This window comes from Triturus cristatus, chromosome 7 (assembly GCF_964204655.1).
Source record: "Triturus cristatus chromosome 7, aTriCri1.1, whole genome shotgun sequence".
Taxonomy (NCBI): Eukaryota; Metazoa; Chordata; class Amphibia; order Caudata; family Salamandridae; genus Triturus; species Triturus cristatus.
This window is the reverse complement of record NC_140590.1, coordinates 1,052,006,390-1,052,018,417: the sequence shown is the minus strand read 5'-3', so window position 1 is coordinate 1,052,018,417 and position 12,028 is coordinate 1,052,006,390.

The following is a 12,028-nucleotide window of genomic DNA, read 5'->3' as shown; positions in this document are numbered from 1 at the left end:
TCAAGACAGTGTGACAGCGCTAGCAGGACTCAAACCCTGTGAGATCCCTTATATCCACAGGCCCAAGACTTACCAGTGAGCTATAGCTCCTGGTGTTGTAGATGGCCCCATCTATGCCCCCAAGGCCTGGGGAGATATGCCAAGAACTATTTCGCCCCTCATGCGGGCAGGTTACCCTCTTCACAATTCTGGGCCTGCCCTCTTTGGCTATGAAGGCGAGAAGGGTTTTTACTTAACCTTTGTCCAGTCCTCTGATTGCTAAACCTGGAGCACCGGAGTGCTCCTGGCTGCCATCGCGTGACCATGGTCAAGGGGCGACTCTCGCCCCTGCCCACCATCCCCTATTCCTTATGGGAATTGTGCCCCTTGTGGAAATATGGATTTTTCTGGTCAGTTATGTCCCCTATCTTGGACCCCAACGGTTCTATGTGCATGTTACAAGTACATGTATGTTCCCTCTAGTTCCAGTTATGAAGACGCAAATACATGTGCGTCCACCGTTAACATGTCCTCTGTTGATCCGCCATGAATGGGCCGGATATTCCATTCCTAAGTACAAAAGGCCACTGCCTTTATATGGTTCACTTATGCCATTTTTACAGTCCAGGCAAGTAGGCCCTGATTCTGTCATCGAACTCTTCTTGCTTTCTGTCTTTGAAGCTCCAGTCCGAGCCTGCATCTGTGACCATGAACTTTGTCTCATTCTCTGCGCGGCTCACGAAGCCTGACATCAGCTTGCTGCCTGCCAAGAACTGTATTTCACCTTCGAAAATTATCTGCTCCGCTCCCTGCCCAATGCATTCCTGTCTAGTAGCTTAAGTAAACATTCTTCCAGCTACCAAGCAAAGGCCCGACTTCTCTGTCTTCATACAAGTAATTCATAGCCCTGTTACTATGAAAGATTCCGCCCTCGCTTCTAGTGTAGACACTTAGACGCTTGTACACGCACTAACAGTCAGTATAGTCAGTATAGAATAAGATTCTACTCTAAGAGACCTCTCTTTTTGGATAACACAGTTCTTTAAACATAGGATATTAGATATGATTTGGGATTAGGTTGACATAACCCCAGACTTTTGTCGCCACATGTAGAGCTAAATATCAAGTCCCCTTCACCCCCTAGTTGCACGTCAATCACACGTCATACTGCTGCGCGCGCATCTCTGCCAAGTATTTCTGCTGATACTGCGAAATTATCTCATAGATCCACCCATTTGTGACATCACAACCAATGACGTTTCTCTGTTACGCCCTATTACGCCTCTTTTCATTACGTATGTGTATTCTTATCTGTATTATCAGCTGTTACGCCTCCTGCATCTGTCTTAATGTAAATGCTTTTCATATATATATTGTTACCTGTCAATAATGTATTGCCTTCACTTCCTGAACCTTCGTGGTGATGGAACCTGAAATCCCTGATTCGAATCAGTATTGGAATAAAGCCCATTCCGAACCTCTAATACCACGGATCCTGCCTCTTATTTACTGAGCTATTTTTATTATGTTTCCGTATCAAATTAAGTCCCGGTAATTAAATTATTTACCACATGAATGGCGCCCGAACAGGGACACTTTCACATCTCACGCGCCGGCGGTGCGTTGCAGGCCCGGTCTCCTGCCACAGCTGGACGGACAATAACGCGTACCAGCAGGATTTCCTGTGTCTCCCTCCGGTCAAGCGGGGGCGACTGAGGCTGCGATCAACACCCAGACGAGGCGGTGAGAAGTGCGAAGTATCCCGACCAGAGCCTAGCTGAGAGAGCAAGATCCGAGGTATACAGAGGCCCACCAGTTTTCCGAAGTCCGAAGTCGAGTCCAGTCCGGTTCAAGTTCAGTCCAGTTTCTGAGGCCTTCCGTTTCCGAGCTACCCGGTGAGTACCATTACTGGGGAGGCGTTCTGGCGTGCACATAAGTTGTGCCGGTCCAGACGGGTTTGGGTACACAAACTCGGTCTGCACTGTTTCAGCAGTGTATCTGTACTGTTTAGCAGTATATCTAGTATATCAAGTATATAAATTCAGAATAATTCAGTTCAAGTCGAGTATTATGTTTAGTGATTGGGTTTTCTTTAGATCGTCATCATTGTTGTTGCTCAGTTAGATGTTGAATGTTGAATGTTTTTTAGTGCGTTCTGCATGTTGTGGTATGAATGACTGTTCATTATTGTGATTACTGTGTTGGGTTTGTTCAAGATCAAGTATCAGATCAGTTCTCAATATGCCGCTCTTTTCGAAATTAAGACAGATCACAACTAGAAAAGGGGTACTCGAAGAAGCTGTTCCTATTCCTCCTAGGGACACTCCAGGGTACTTCATGTATCATAAACATGGCCTAGACGCCATATTATTTCTTGATCTATGGGTAGACTACACTAAGGAATTACCAGAAAGTCAGAGGTGGCCCGTAGCGGGGACCTGGGATGCAGAGTGCATCGTGAAAGTAGAGGAAGAATTATGGAAAAAGAAAGCTAGACAATCACAGAAAGACGCCATTGAATTATGGCGTAAAGAATCACATAGACGAACAGAAAAAGCACGTAGACAGGAAGAGAAGAGTAAAGAGAATTCCAATGAAGTCCGAGAAAATCTATTAATTGAAGAAGGTGCACGAGTGAAATCAGAACAAGTAGACAGACAAAGAAATACCCTTATGAATGGTATGTATCCCCTTCTGGCCGAAGGATTACCTAAGGCTACTCCAGGGATACCAAAAGACTTGCCAACCCCATTATTTCCAATAAAGGTACATTCTAAGGGGCATCCTAGAACCGCAGAAGATGTTTTTCTTTCCTCATATTTAGATGACGCAGCTCCCGAGTATGCTCATCCCGCCCCACATAGACCGCCTGCCAGGGAGGTTCAACGCCAAGATCCAGTACCCGTATCGCTACAGCAACAAGTTCTGACACAAGTTCCGGCAAGCACATCTGTTTCTGCATCTGTTCCTACAGCTACTTCTATAGCTGTATCCACGCCTATAGTTGCTGTATCACGTTCAACGAATCCTTTCACACCCGATACCCCAGATGGGGCTACCGGAGGTGCTACCAATATCTTTTCTACGCCACCTAGAATAAATAAACTTACTTTTCAAGAGTCAGCACATTCACGTACCCCCAAACTCATAAATGCCCGTACGCTTAAGGAACTTCTTATAGATTGTAGATATGACCCTGTGCCCGGAAAAGAGGACGAAATGACCCTAGCATCATTACGTATCAGACGAGCCGCAGTGTATTTAGGGAAATTACCAGGAATGACTGCACATCTAGATAATATATATCATTTTGTCCAAACCGGGCGAGATTCTGAATGTATTAACAGAGCTATGGAATACCAGAAAGTGGAAATACAGGGGGAACTGTTGCGTTTCCTCATAAATTGTGTGATCAGAAATCAAGACCGACCGGGGGTAGACCCGGAAGCAATGCAGATTCTTACCAGATGGAGCCAGAATATATCAGAAGGGAGACATGATAAGCAAAACTGTATAATAGCCATGTGCCGAAAGATCCGTAAAGAAATAGAACGCCTACACGAAGAAAGATTAGCGGTAGACCAGTTCGAACAAAGCGAGGAAGAAGCATCAGGACTGCCCACAGGACAGTCAGAAACTATAGCCTATGTAGGTAGAAGAAGATCTTGTAATAGTACTAGATGTCTTACTGATCCGATACGTCCGATGTGTCTAGAAAATAACAGGAAATTTCAAACACCAATAATAAATATAAGGTCTAACGAGCATTCATTCCAAGCAGCAGATAAATTACTCCGAGAACGAAGGGGTTATCATTTTCTCGATTCTATGGATGAACAAGAATTAGCCAGGTCAGCTGTCCATTGGGTTGACAGTCCCGGGAAGTATAGTGATGACACAGTAGCTCACACATTTTTGAATCTCACCCCAGATGAACAGCGTTTAGCTGGGATTTATATGATTCAACAACTTCTTATACTATATAAAAGCCAACATTCAGATCCTGGTCCCTTACCTGATATATTGACCGAATTACTCACGAATAGATGGAGAGGTTCAGGTACTAAGCTAATTAAAGAAATACTAGAATCAAGAAAGCAGTACATTCTTTTTATATGCCCAGAACATGTCTCACTGCCCATCAAGGAAAGAACCATGTATTACATGGACAGACAGAATCCCTTACGAGAAGTGCACCCAATAAAGGGCGAGGACAATGAGTTTAAACGTGTATATGTATATACGCCCATATCGAAAATAGAATTGTTGGAAATGAAGAAAGTGGTACCCAGTCATGACAAAGACCCAGCGGGTTTCCACCGAGAAATTAAAGACATGTTACTCATGGGAGAGTATACCTATCCCGACATTATGACAATATTAAAGGTATTGATGCCTGCTGGCATTTATGAAAAACTCAAGGAAAAAGAGTGGGAGGTAGGAGACCAAAAGATAGATTGGACAGCATTAGAAGCAGAAGAAAAGGCCCGAGGTCCAGGTTCGGGGCTTGGGGACAGAACTAAAGCACTACCAGGTCTACTAGTACAGGTACTGCCACGTTTATTAACCACGAAAAAGGAAGACTGGGGTGCAATTTCAGCCTGTAAACAAAAGCAAGATGAAGACACTAGTGATTTCTATGCACGATTTGAAAAATGTTTTGGTATAAATAGTGGTATAAAAGCAAGTAGCGAATCATACCCACATCTGTTTGTGACAAAATTAGTTGAAAATTCCTTGCCCCAAGTGAAGAACAGAGTATTAAAATTCGAGAGTACCTGGCAAGGTAACACTCCATCACAAATGTTACAAATGTTACAGTATCATCACAATAGAATTAGAGAGGAACAAGATCATGAACAAAGACGCATGAAAGACACGAAAATGAAAATGCTAGTCTCCCAGACAGTTCCAGTTGAAGGACATAAAAAGGGTACGACACATTCTGGCGATTTAACAGGACCTGTAAAAGGGACATGCAACTATTGTAAACAACTAGGTCATCATGTACACGATTGTCCAGTCCTGAAGCGTAATATCGCCACGGGCATTACAAAAGAAAGACCACGGCCACTTAGACAGGATCAGAATGAACAAGGAGCCTTGCAGCATGCACAGTCCATGCCAGCTCCACAACAGACTATACAGTTTGTGCCAGCTGCACCAGCGCTGCCTGTTGCTGCCACGCAAACCACGACACGACAACTGTACCAGACCGCACAGTATGACTATCCTGATTATCAACGATATGCATGAACCAGCCTAGAGAGGGAAGTTGACTTACCCCTTATCGAGATCCCTGTAGATCAAGAAGGACCTTATGTACATAGTGAATTATTAGGCCAAGACAGAAAATTTTTACTCGATACAGGGGCAAGTCGAACAACAATAAAACGTAGTGAAGTTCCAGGGGCACCCCTCTCAGGCTCACAGAATATTTCCCTTGGTTTTTCAGGAAAACCTATTGTTAATGAAGTGTCACAACCTCTTCCACTTACGATAGGACCTTTGACCCGAACTACAGATTTATTGCTTACTAAATCATGTCCAGAAAACCTGTTAGGAATAAAAACACTGAAGGCTCTAGGAGCTATAATATGTTGTTCTCCAGAAGGAGTAAGATTGTTTTTACGTGATTTTAAAGGTCATTATGTGTCTAGAGACATGGATCCCCGATTGCAGACTTTACCTACACATTTATGGGCACAAGGCCCTACTGATGTTGGTTGTATGAATATTACACCATATCGAGTCACGCTAAAGGCAGGAGTGGTACTACCACGAATGCGACAATACAAGTTACCACCAGATGCTGTAGTGGCTTTACTGCAAATCATTGACGAACTCATTGCCCAAGGAGTGGTTGTAGAAACCGACTCCAATATATGTAATTCACCGATAATTCCGATTCTCAAACGAACAGATCCGAAGGCCCCGCCAGTATATCGATTGGTTATTGATCTGCGCGAATTAAATAAGTGTATTGTGCCACAATTCCCTGTGGTCCCCGATATCTCATCATTACTGACAGCTATTGATTCCGAAGCAACATTCTTTACTGTAATTGATCTCAAAAATGCTTTTTTCAGCGTCCCAATAGATCCGGAAAGCCAATATTTGTTCGGATTTAGTTTAAATGGACGTAGCTTCAAATTCTCACGCGCACCTCAAGGATTTACAGAAAGCCCCAGCATCTATAGCCAAGCACTGAAACGAGAACTCGACAGTATCCACATGCCAGTAAACACTGCCCTGCTTCAATATGTCGATGATCTGCTGATCACCGCCCGAAGCGAACCTGAATGTGAAAAAGCATCACTGACAGTTTTACAATTTCTAGCCGAAAAGGGGCACAAGGTGTCCCCTTCTAAGCTGCAATTCTGTGTCCAGCGAGTTATTTACCTTGGTCACTCGCTGTCCAAGGAGGGAAGGCAGCTTACACCAGACCGCATTCAGTTAATAGCTAACATGCCAATACCCAAGACACAAAAGGAGGTGCGGGCTTTTATAGGCCTCACTTCATATTGTAGACAGTGGATCCCTCAGTATGCATTTCTAGCAAAACCACTCATTCAGTTGACAACACAGGAGGCAGCCACATCGACTGTTCTCCCTTGGACTCAGGAACATACACAAGTTTTTGAAAGCTTAAAGAAAGCTCTATGCCAAGCACCTGTTTTAGCAACACCATGTTACAATAAACAGTTTACACTCTTCGTTACAGAACGCGAAGGTACTGCCTTGTCAGTACTCACACAGGAACAAGCAGGAGCACACAAACCATGTGCTTATTTTTCTAGTACATTAGATCCCGTAGCTCAGGCTCTGCCTGCGTGCCTAAAATCAGTGGCAGCGACAGCTTTAGCAATCAGACAAAGCGATGCCATAGTGTTAGGACATCCATTGACAGTACAAGTACCACATGCCGTGGAGGTTCTTGTGAATCGAACGCAAACACAACATTTGACTATAGCAAGACTTACAGGGTATGAACTAACACTGTTTCAGCCACATATAGAAATCAGACGTTGTAACACATTGAATCCTGCCACACTTTTACCTGTAAATGGAACAGACCCACTAGCCCATGACTGTATTGATGTTATTACAATCACAACGAAACCCAGACAAGACTTGACAGATGTCCCATTGTCAGACCCAGACCTGACGTTGTATGTAGATGGTTCATGTATGAGAACAAGTACAGGAGAGTTAGTGGCCGCTTACGCAGTCACAACAGATACTGAAATCATTGAAACAAATTGCATAAATACCTTGTCAGCTCAAGCAGCAGAGCTCGTCGCTCTGACACAAGCCTGTATTCGAGCCACAAATAAAAAAGTCAACATATACACTGATTCACGTTATGCATTCGGAGTCGTACATGACTTCGGCGTGCTGTGGCGAGAGAGAGGTTATTTAACTTCTCACGGTGCCCACATTCAGCACGGACCCCTCATTCATGCCTTATTAGATGCAATACATTTACCCATTGCAATATCGATTATGAAATGCAAAGCACATACGAAAGTTACTGATATCATTTCTCAAGGCAATGATCTAGCTGATAGAACAGCTAAACAGACTGCTCAAACTCAAACATCCGACATGACAAAGACAATAGTCCCGACGCCAACACATTGTATGACGGTTAAGGATCCTACTCTTGACGTAATTGATATACAGACACATGCTACACCAGAAGAAATAAAGAAATGGACGGAATTAGGAGGGATCCAAACGGATCAAGGATGGTTGATGAAGGAAAAGTCTGTGTGGTTCCTTCCTGATTCAATGGTCCAAGTCATTATTAACACTATCCATAGTCCAGCGCACCTAGGAGAGAAAGCTATGCTAGACAGCATTCAACATATTTGGTTCAATAAGCATTTACGAGCTGCAGCCAAACAAAAGGTTCGTACCTGTCTGATCTGTTGCCAGTTCAACCCAGGAAAAAGCGTTCCCGTAGAACAGGGTGGATTTCATCCTCCTGATCACCCTTTTGAAGTCCTCCAGATGGATTATATCCAGATGGAACGATGCAGAGGATTCAAATATGTTCTCGTAGTTGTGTGTGCTCTTTCCCGTTGGACGGAGGCATACCCGGTTTCAGATTACACTGCCCCGACTACTGCCAAACAGTTGGTTCGAGAATTCTTCCCACGATACGGTTTACCACGTGTTGTTCACTCAGATAACGGCCAGCCGTTCTCATCCGAATTAATGAAACACGTTTCACTTTTGTTAGGCTATCAGTGGAAATTCCACTGTGTCCGACACCCCGAAGCAGCGGGTCTCGTAGAAAGACATAATCAGACTCTGAAAATAAGATTATCCAAAATATGCAGAGAAAAAGGTGTCGACTGGGTAGTAGCATTACCAGTTGCCCTCTTTTACACAAGAATGGTAGCACACTCTCGAACAGGGCTATCCCCGTATGAAGTGATCTTCGGCAGACCACCAAATATGTGGGGGACGCCTATACCACGCAAAATAACTGATATTGACTGTAACATGCTGACAGATTACTTGGCTTCCTTGATGTCTGCACTACAATCTTGTCGTTCACAGGTAGCTGCAGCTTTTCCTGACAACACTGAGGTGAAACCCCATGACGTGGTTCCGGGAGACTTAGTCCTCGTGAGGAACTTTGATCGAAAGACGCAGCTGGAACCTAGGTGGAGGTCACCTCAGCTGGTGTTGCTCACAACAAGAACAGCCGTGAAGATCGAAGGCAGAAAAGGATGGATTCATTCAAGTCATATCAAGAAATTTCATGGACTGAAATCAGATGTGAATACCACACCTTGTGTGTCTTCACCCATTGACTCAAAACTTCCTTTTGTGGAAACAGGTGACTCCGAACTTTATAAATCAAAGCTCAGGCCCAATCAGTCGAGCAATTTGATTGTTTAAGTCCTCTCCAAGGTGAAGCGGTTGAATTGTCTCTGACATGTATCCCTTGGACCTGAATAGAGAAAGCACCCGAAAAATGTTGAAACGACAGGCGTACTGTAAATCACTGCGTAGTCATTGCATAGTGACGTTATTAATTTTGTTTTTCTCAAGTCTTTTAATAATTACTGCAAGTATATTGATGCACATATATTATCCTATTTCTAGACATGTTTACAACGTTACTGCTGAACATTCTTTTAGTGAATTACCTCCGCTTGAATTGTCATGCAGATTTGCGCTGCGCAATAACACTTTTATTAGTATGTTACATCATTCCCATCAGGTTAGCAATGCTACAAATTGTTGGATATGTGGCCGACTCCCTCCCTATCAGAACTATAAAGGAATTCTACCTCTTTTTCCATACCCGTTCACACACAACGGCTCCTGTGGAGCATGGTTTAGCTTAATTAATTCTCTGGATTCGAATTCTGCAGTTTATCAAGATAACTGGGTATGGGGAAATTTGAATTTAGTTTTACTTAAGGTCTGCTATCCTAACAAGGAGGGACTTCCCAAAAGAACAGGAACTGATCTAGAAAATGAAGTATATGGATTAGGTAATTTTACGCTTAATCTTATGATCCTAAATGTCGAATCCGAAGCTACTCCAATTTTGCCCGCTATGTCAATATTTCCAGTAAAAGGTGAATTATGTATAAGAAAGAATGGTTCCATACATATGGGCCATAGTAGATGCACCACTGTAGTAGAATTTAGTGATCAAGGCAAGTCTACATTTAGAGCTTCTCGCCATTCCTATTTTATATGTGGTCAGACGGCATATGTACGTTTGCCTCTAGATTGGGATGGTACCTGCTACATTGGATTCCTTTTGCCACCTGTTTTCCTAGCTCCTCCTGATTATCATAGAAATACTCATTTAGTACACAATAGAGAAAGGAGAGATCTCCCGATAGTCGACTACACTGAAACAGCATGGGAAAAATACACAGATTTCAATAAAGGTCTCTTTCTCTATATAGGTACCGTTACTAATAGTAAGCTGATACGTAGATTGACTAGAACCCTTGAAGCAGTAGTGAACGAAACTATTTCCGCCTTAGGCAATTTAACAGAAGAGCAGTCTGCTATGCGGATTGTTGTGCTTCAAAATCGTCTTGTCCTTGACGTCATCCTGGCCGATAGGGGCGGAGCTTGTAGGGTCATCGGATCAAGCTGTTGCATATTCATACCAGAAAATTCGCCATCTGTATATAAAGCCATAACCCGCCTTCATAAGATTGTAAGCCAGATACACCAGAATCCAGGCACCTGGACTTGGTCCGGTTGGTTTTGGAGCGTGATATCAGCCTGGGGATGGAGAGTTCTATCCTTCCTAGGTATTGGCCTTCTCATATTATTCAGTTGCTGCTTATGCCTGCAATGTGGACCAGCGATTTGTGGTCTGTGTGCCACATCGTGCATTCCACATCAAGATTTTCATTCAAGATCCCGGAAGAAGAAAGAAGAACAAATGATGCTATATGAACAGATCAATGGATTAATGAAGATTGATATCTCTTGACGGGCAAGTAGGGGACAAGGAGGGAATGTGGAAATATGGATTTTTCTGGTCAGTTATGTCCCCTATCTTGGACCCCAACGGTTCTATGTGCATGTTACAAGTACATGTATGTTCCCTCTAGTTCCAGTTATGAAGACGCAAATACATGTGCGTCCACCGTTAACATGTCCTCTGTTGATCCGCCATGAATGGGCCGGATATTCCATTCCTAAGTACAAAAGGCCACTGCCTTTATATGGTTCACTTATGACATTTTTACAGTCCAGGCAAGTAGGCCCTGATTCTGTCATCGAACTCTTCTTGCTTTCTGTCTTTGAAGCTCCAGTCCGAGCCTGCATCTGTGACCATGAACTTTGTCTCATTCTCTGCGCGGCTCACGAAGCCTGACATCAGCTTGCTGCCTGCCAAGAACTGTATTTCACCTTCGAAAATTATCTGCTCCGCTCCCTGCCCAATGCATTCCTGTCTAGTAGCTTAAGTAAACATTCTTCCAGCTACCAAGCAAAGGCCCGACTTCTCTGTCTTCATACAAGTAATTCATAGCCCTGTTACTATGAAAGATTCCGCCCTCGCTTCTAGTGTAGACACTTAGACGCTTGTACACACACTAACAGTCAGTATAGTCAGTATAGAATAAGATTCTACTCTAAGAGACCTCTCTTTTTGGATAACACAGTTCTTTAAACATAGGATATTAGATATGATTTGGGATTAGGTTGACATAACCCCAGACTTTTGTCGCCACATGTAGAGCTAAATATCAAGTCCCCTTCACCCCCTAGTTGCACGTAAATCACACGTCATACTGCTGCGCGCGCATCTCTGCCAAGTATTTCTGCTGATACTGCGAAATTATCTCATAGATCCACCCATTTGTGACATCACAACCAATGACGTTTCTCTGTTACGCCCTATTACGCCTCTTTTCATTACGTATGTGTATTCTTATCTGTATTATCAGCTGTTACGCCTCCTGCATCTGTCTTAATGTAAATGCTTTTCATATATATATTGTTACCTGTCAATAATGTATTGCCTTCACTTCCTGAACCTTCGTGGTGATGGAACCTGAAATCCCTGATTCGAATCAGTATTGGAATAAAGCCCATTCCGAACCTCTAATACCACGGATCCTGCCTCTTATTTACTGAGCTATTTTTATTATGTTTCCGTATCAAATTAAGTCCCGGTAATTAAATTATTTACCACACCCTACAGATCCCTCAGTGATGTAACCCCCTAGGTATACCAGCTTCGGGAATCTGTCTGGCTTAAACATTGCGCGCTGTCAGTAAAGTTCAAGCATTGAGGATTGACTAAGTCCTACTACGCCCCTCCCATCATGCTCCTCAGAAGGAGGGTGGCGGGGGTGCCCTCCCCCACAAACCCAGAGCATCCCCAGCAGTGCCAAATTCCTGCTCCGTTGAAGTGGAGATTTAGTGCACCCTGGGTGTGTCAAATGTACTATTGACATACTGTCCCCTTGCGATTGCCCCGCTGACACCCCAGTTACTGTGCCAGCAGCACCCTATGTTTGCTGGCAGCGCCCCTAGCGCGGTAACG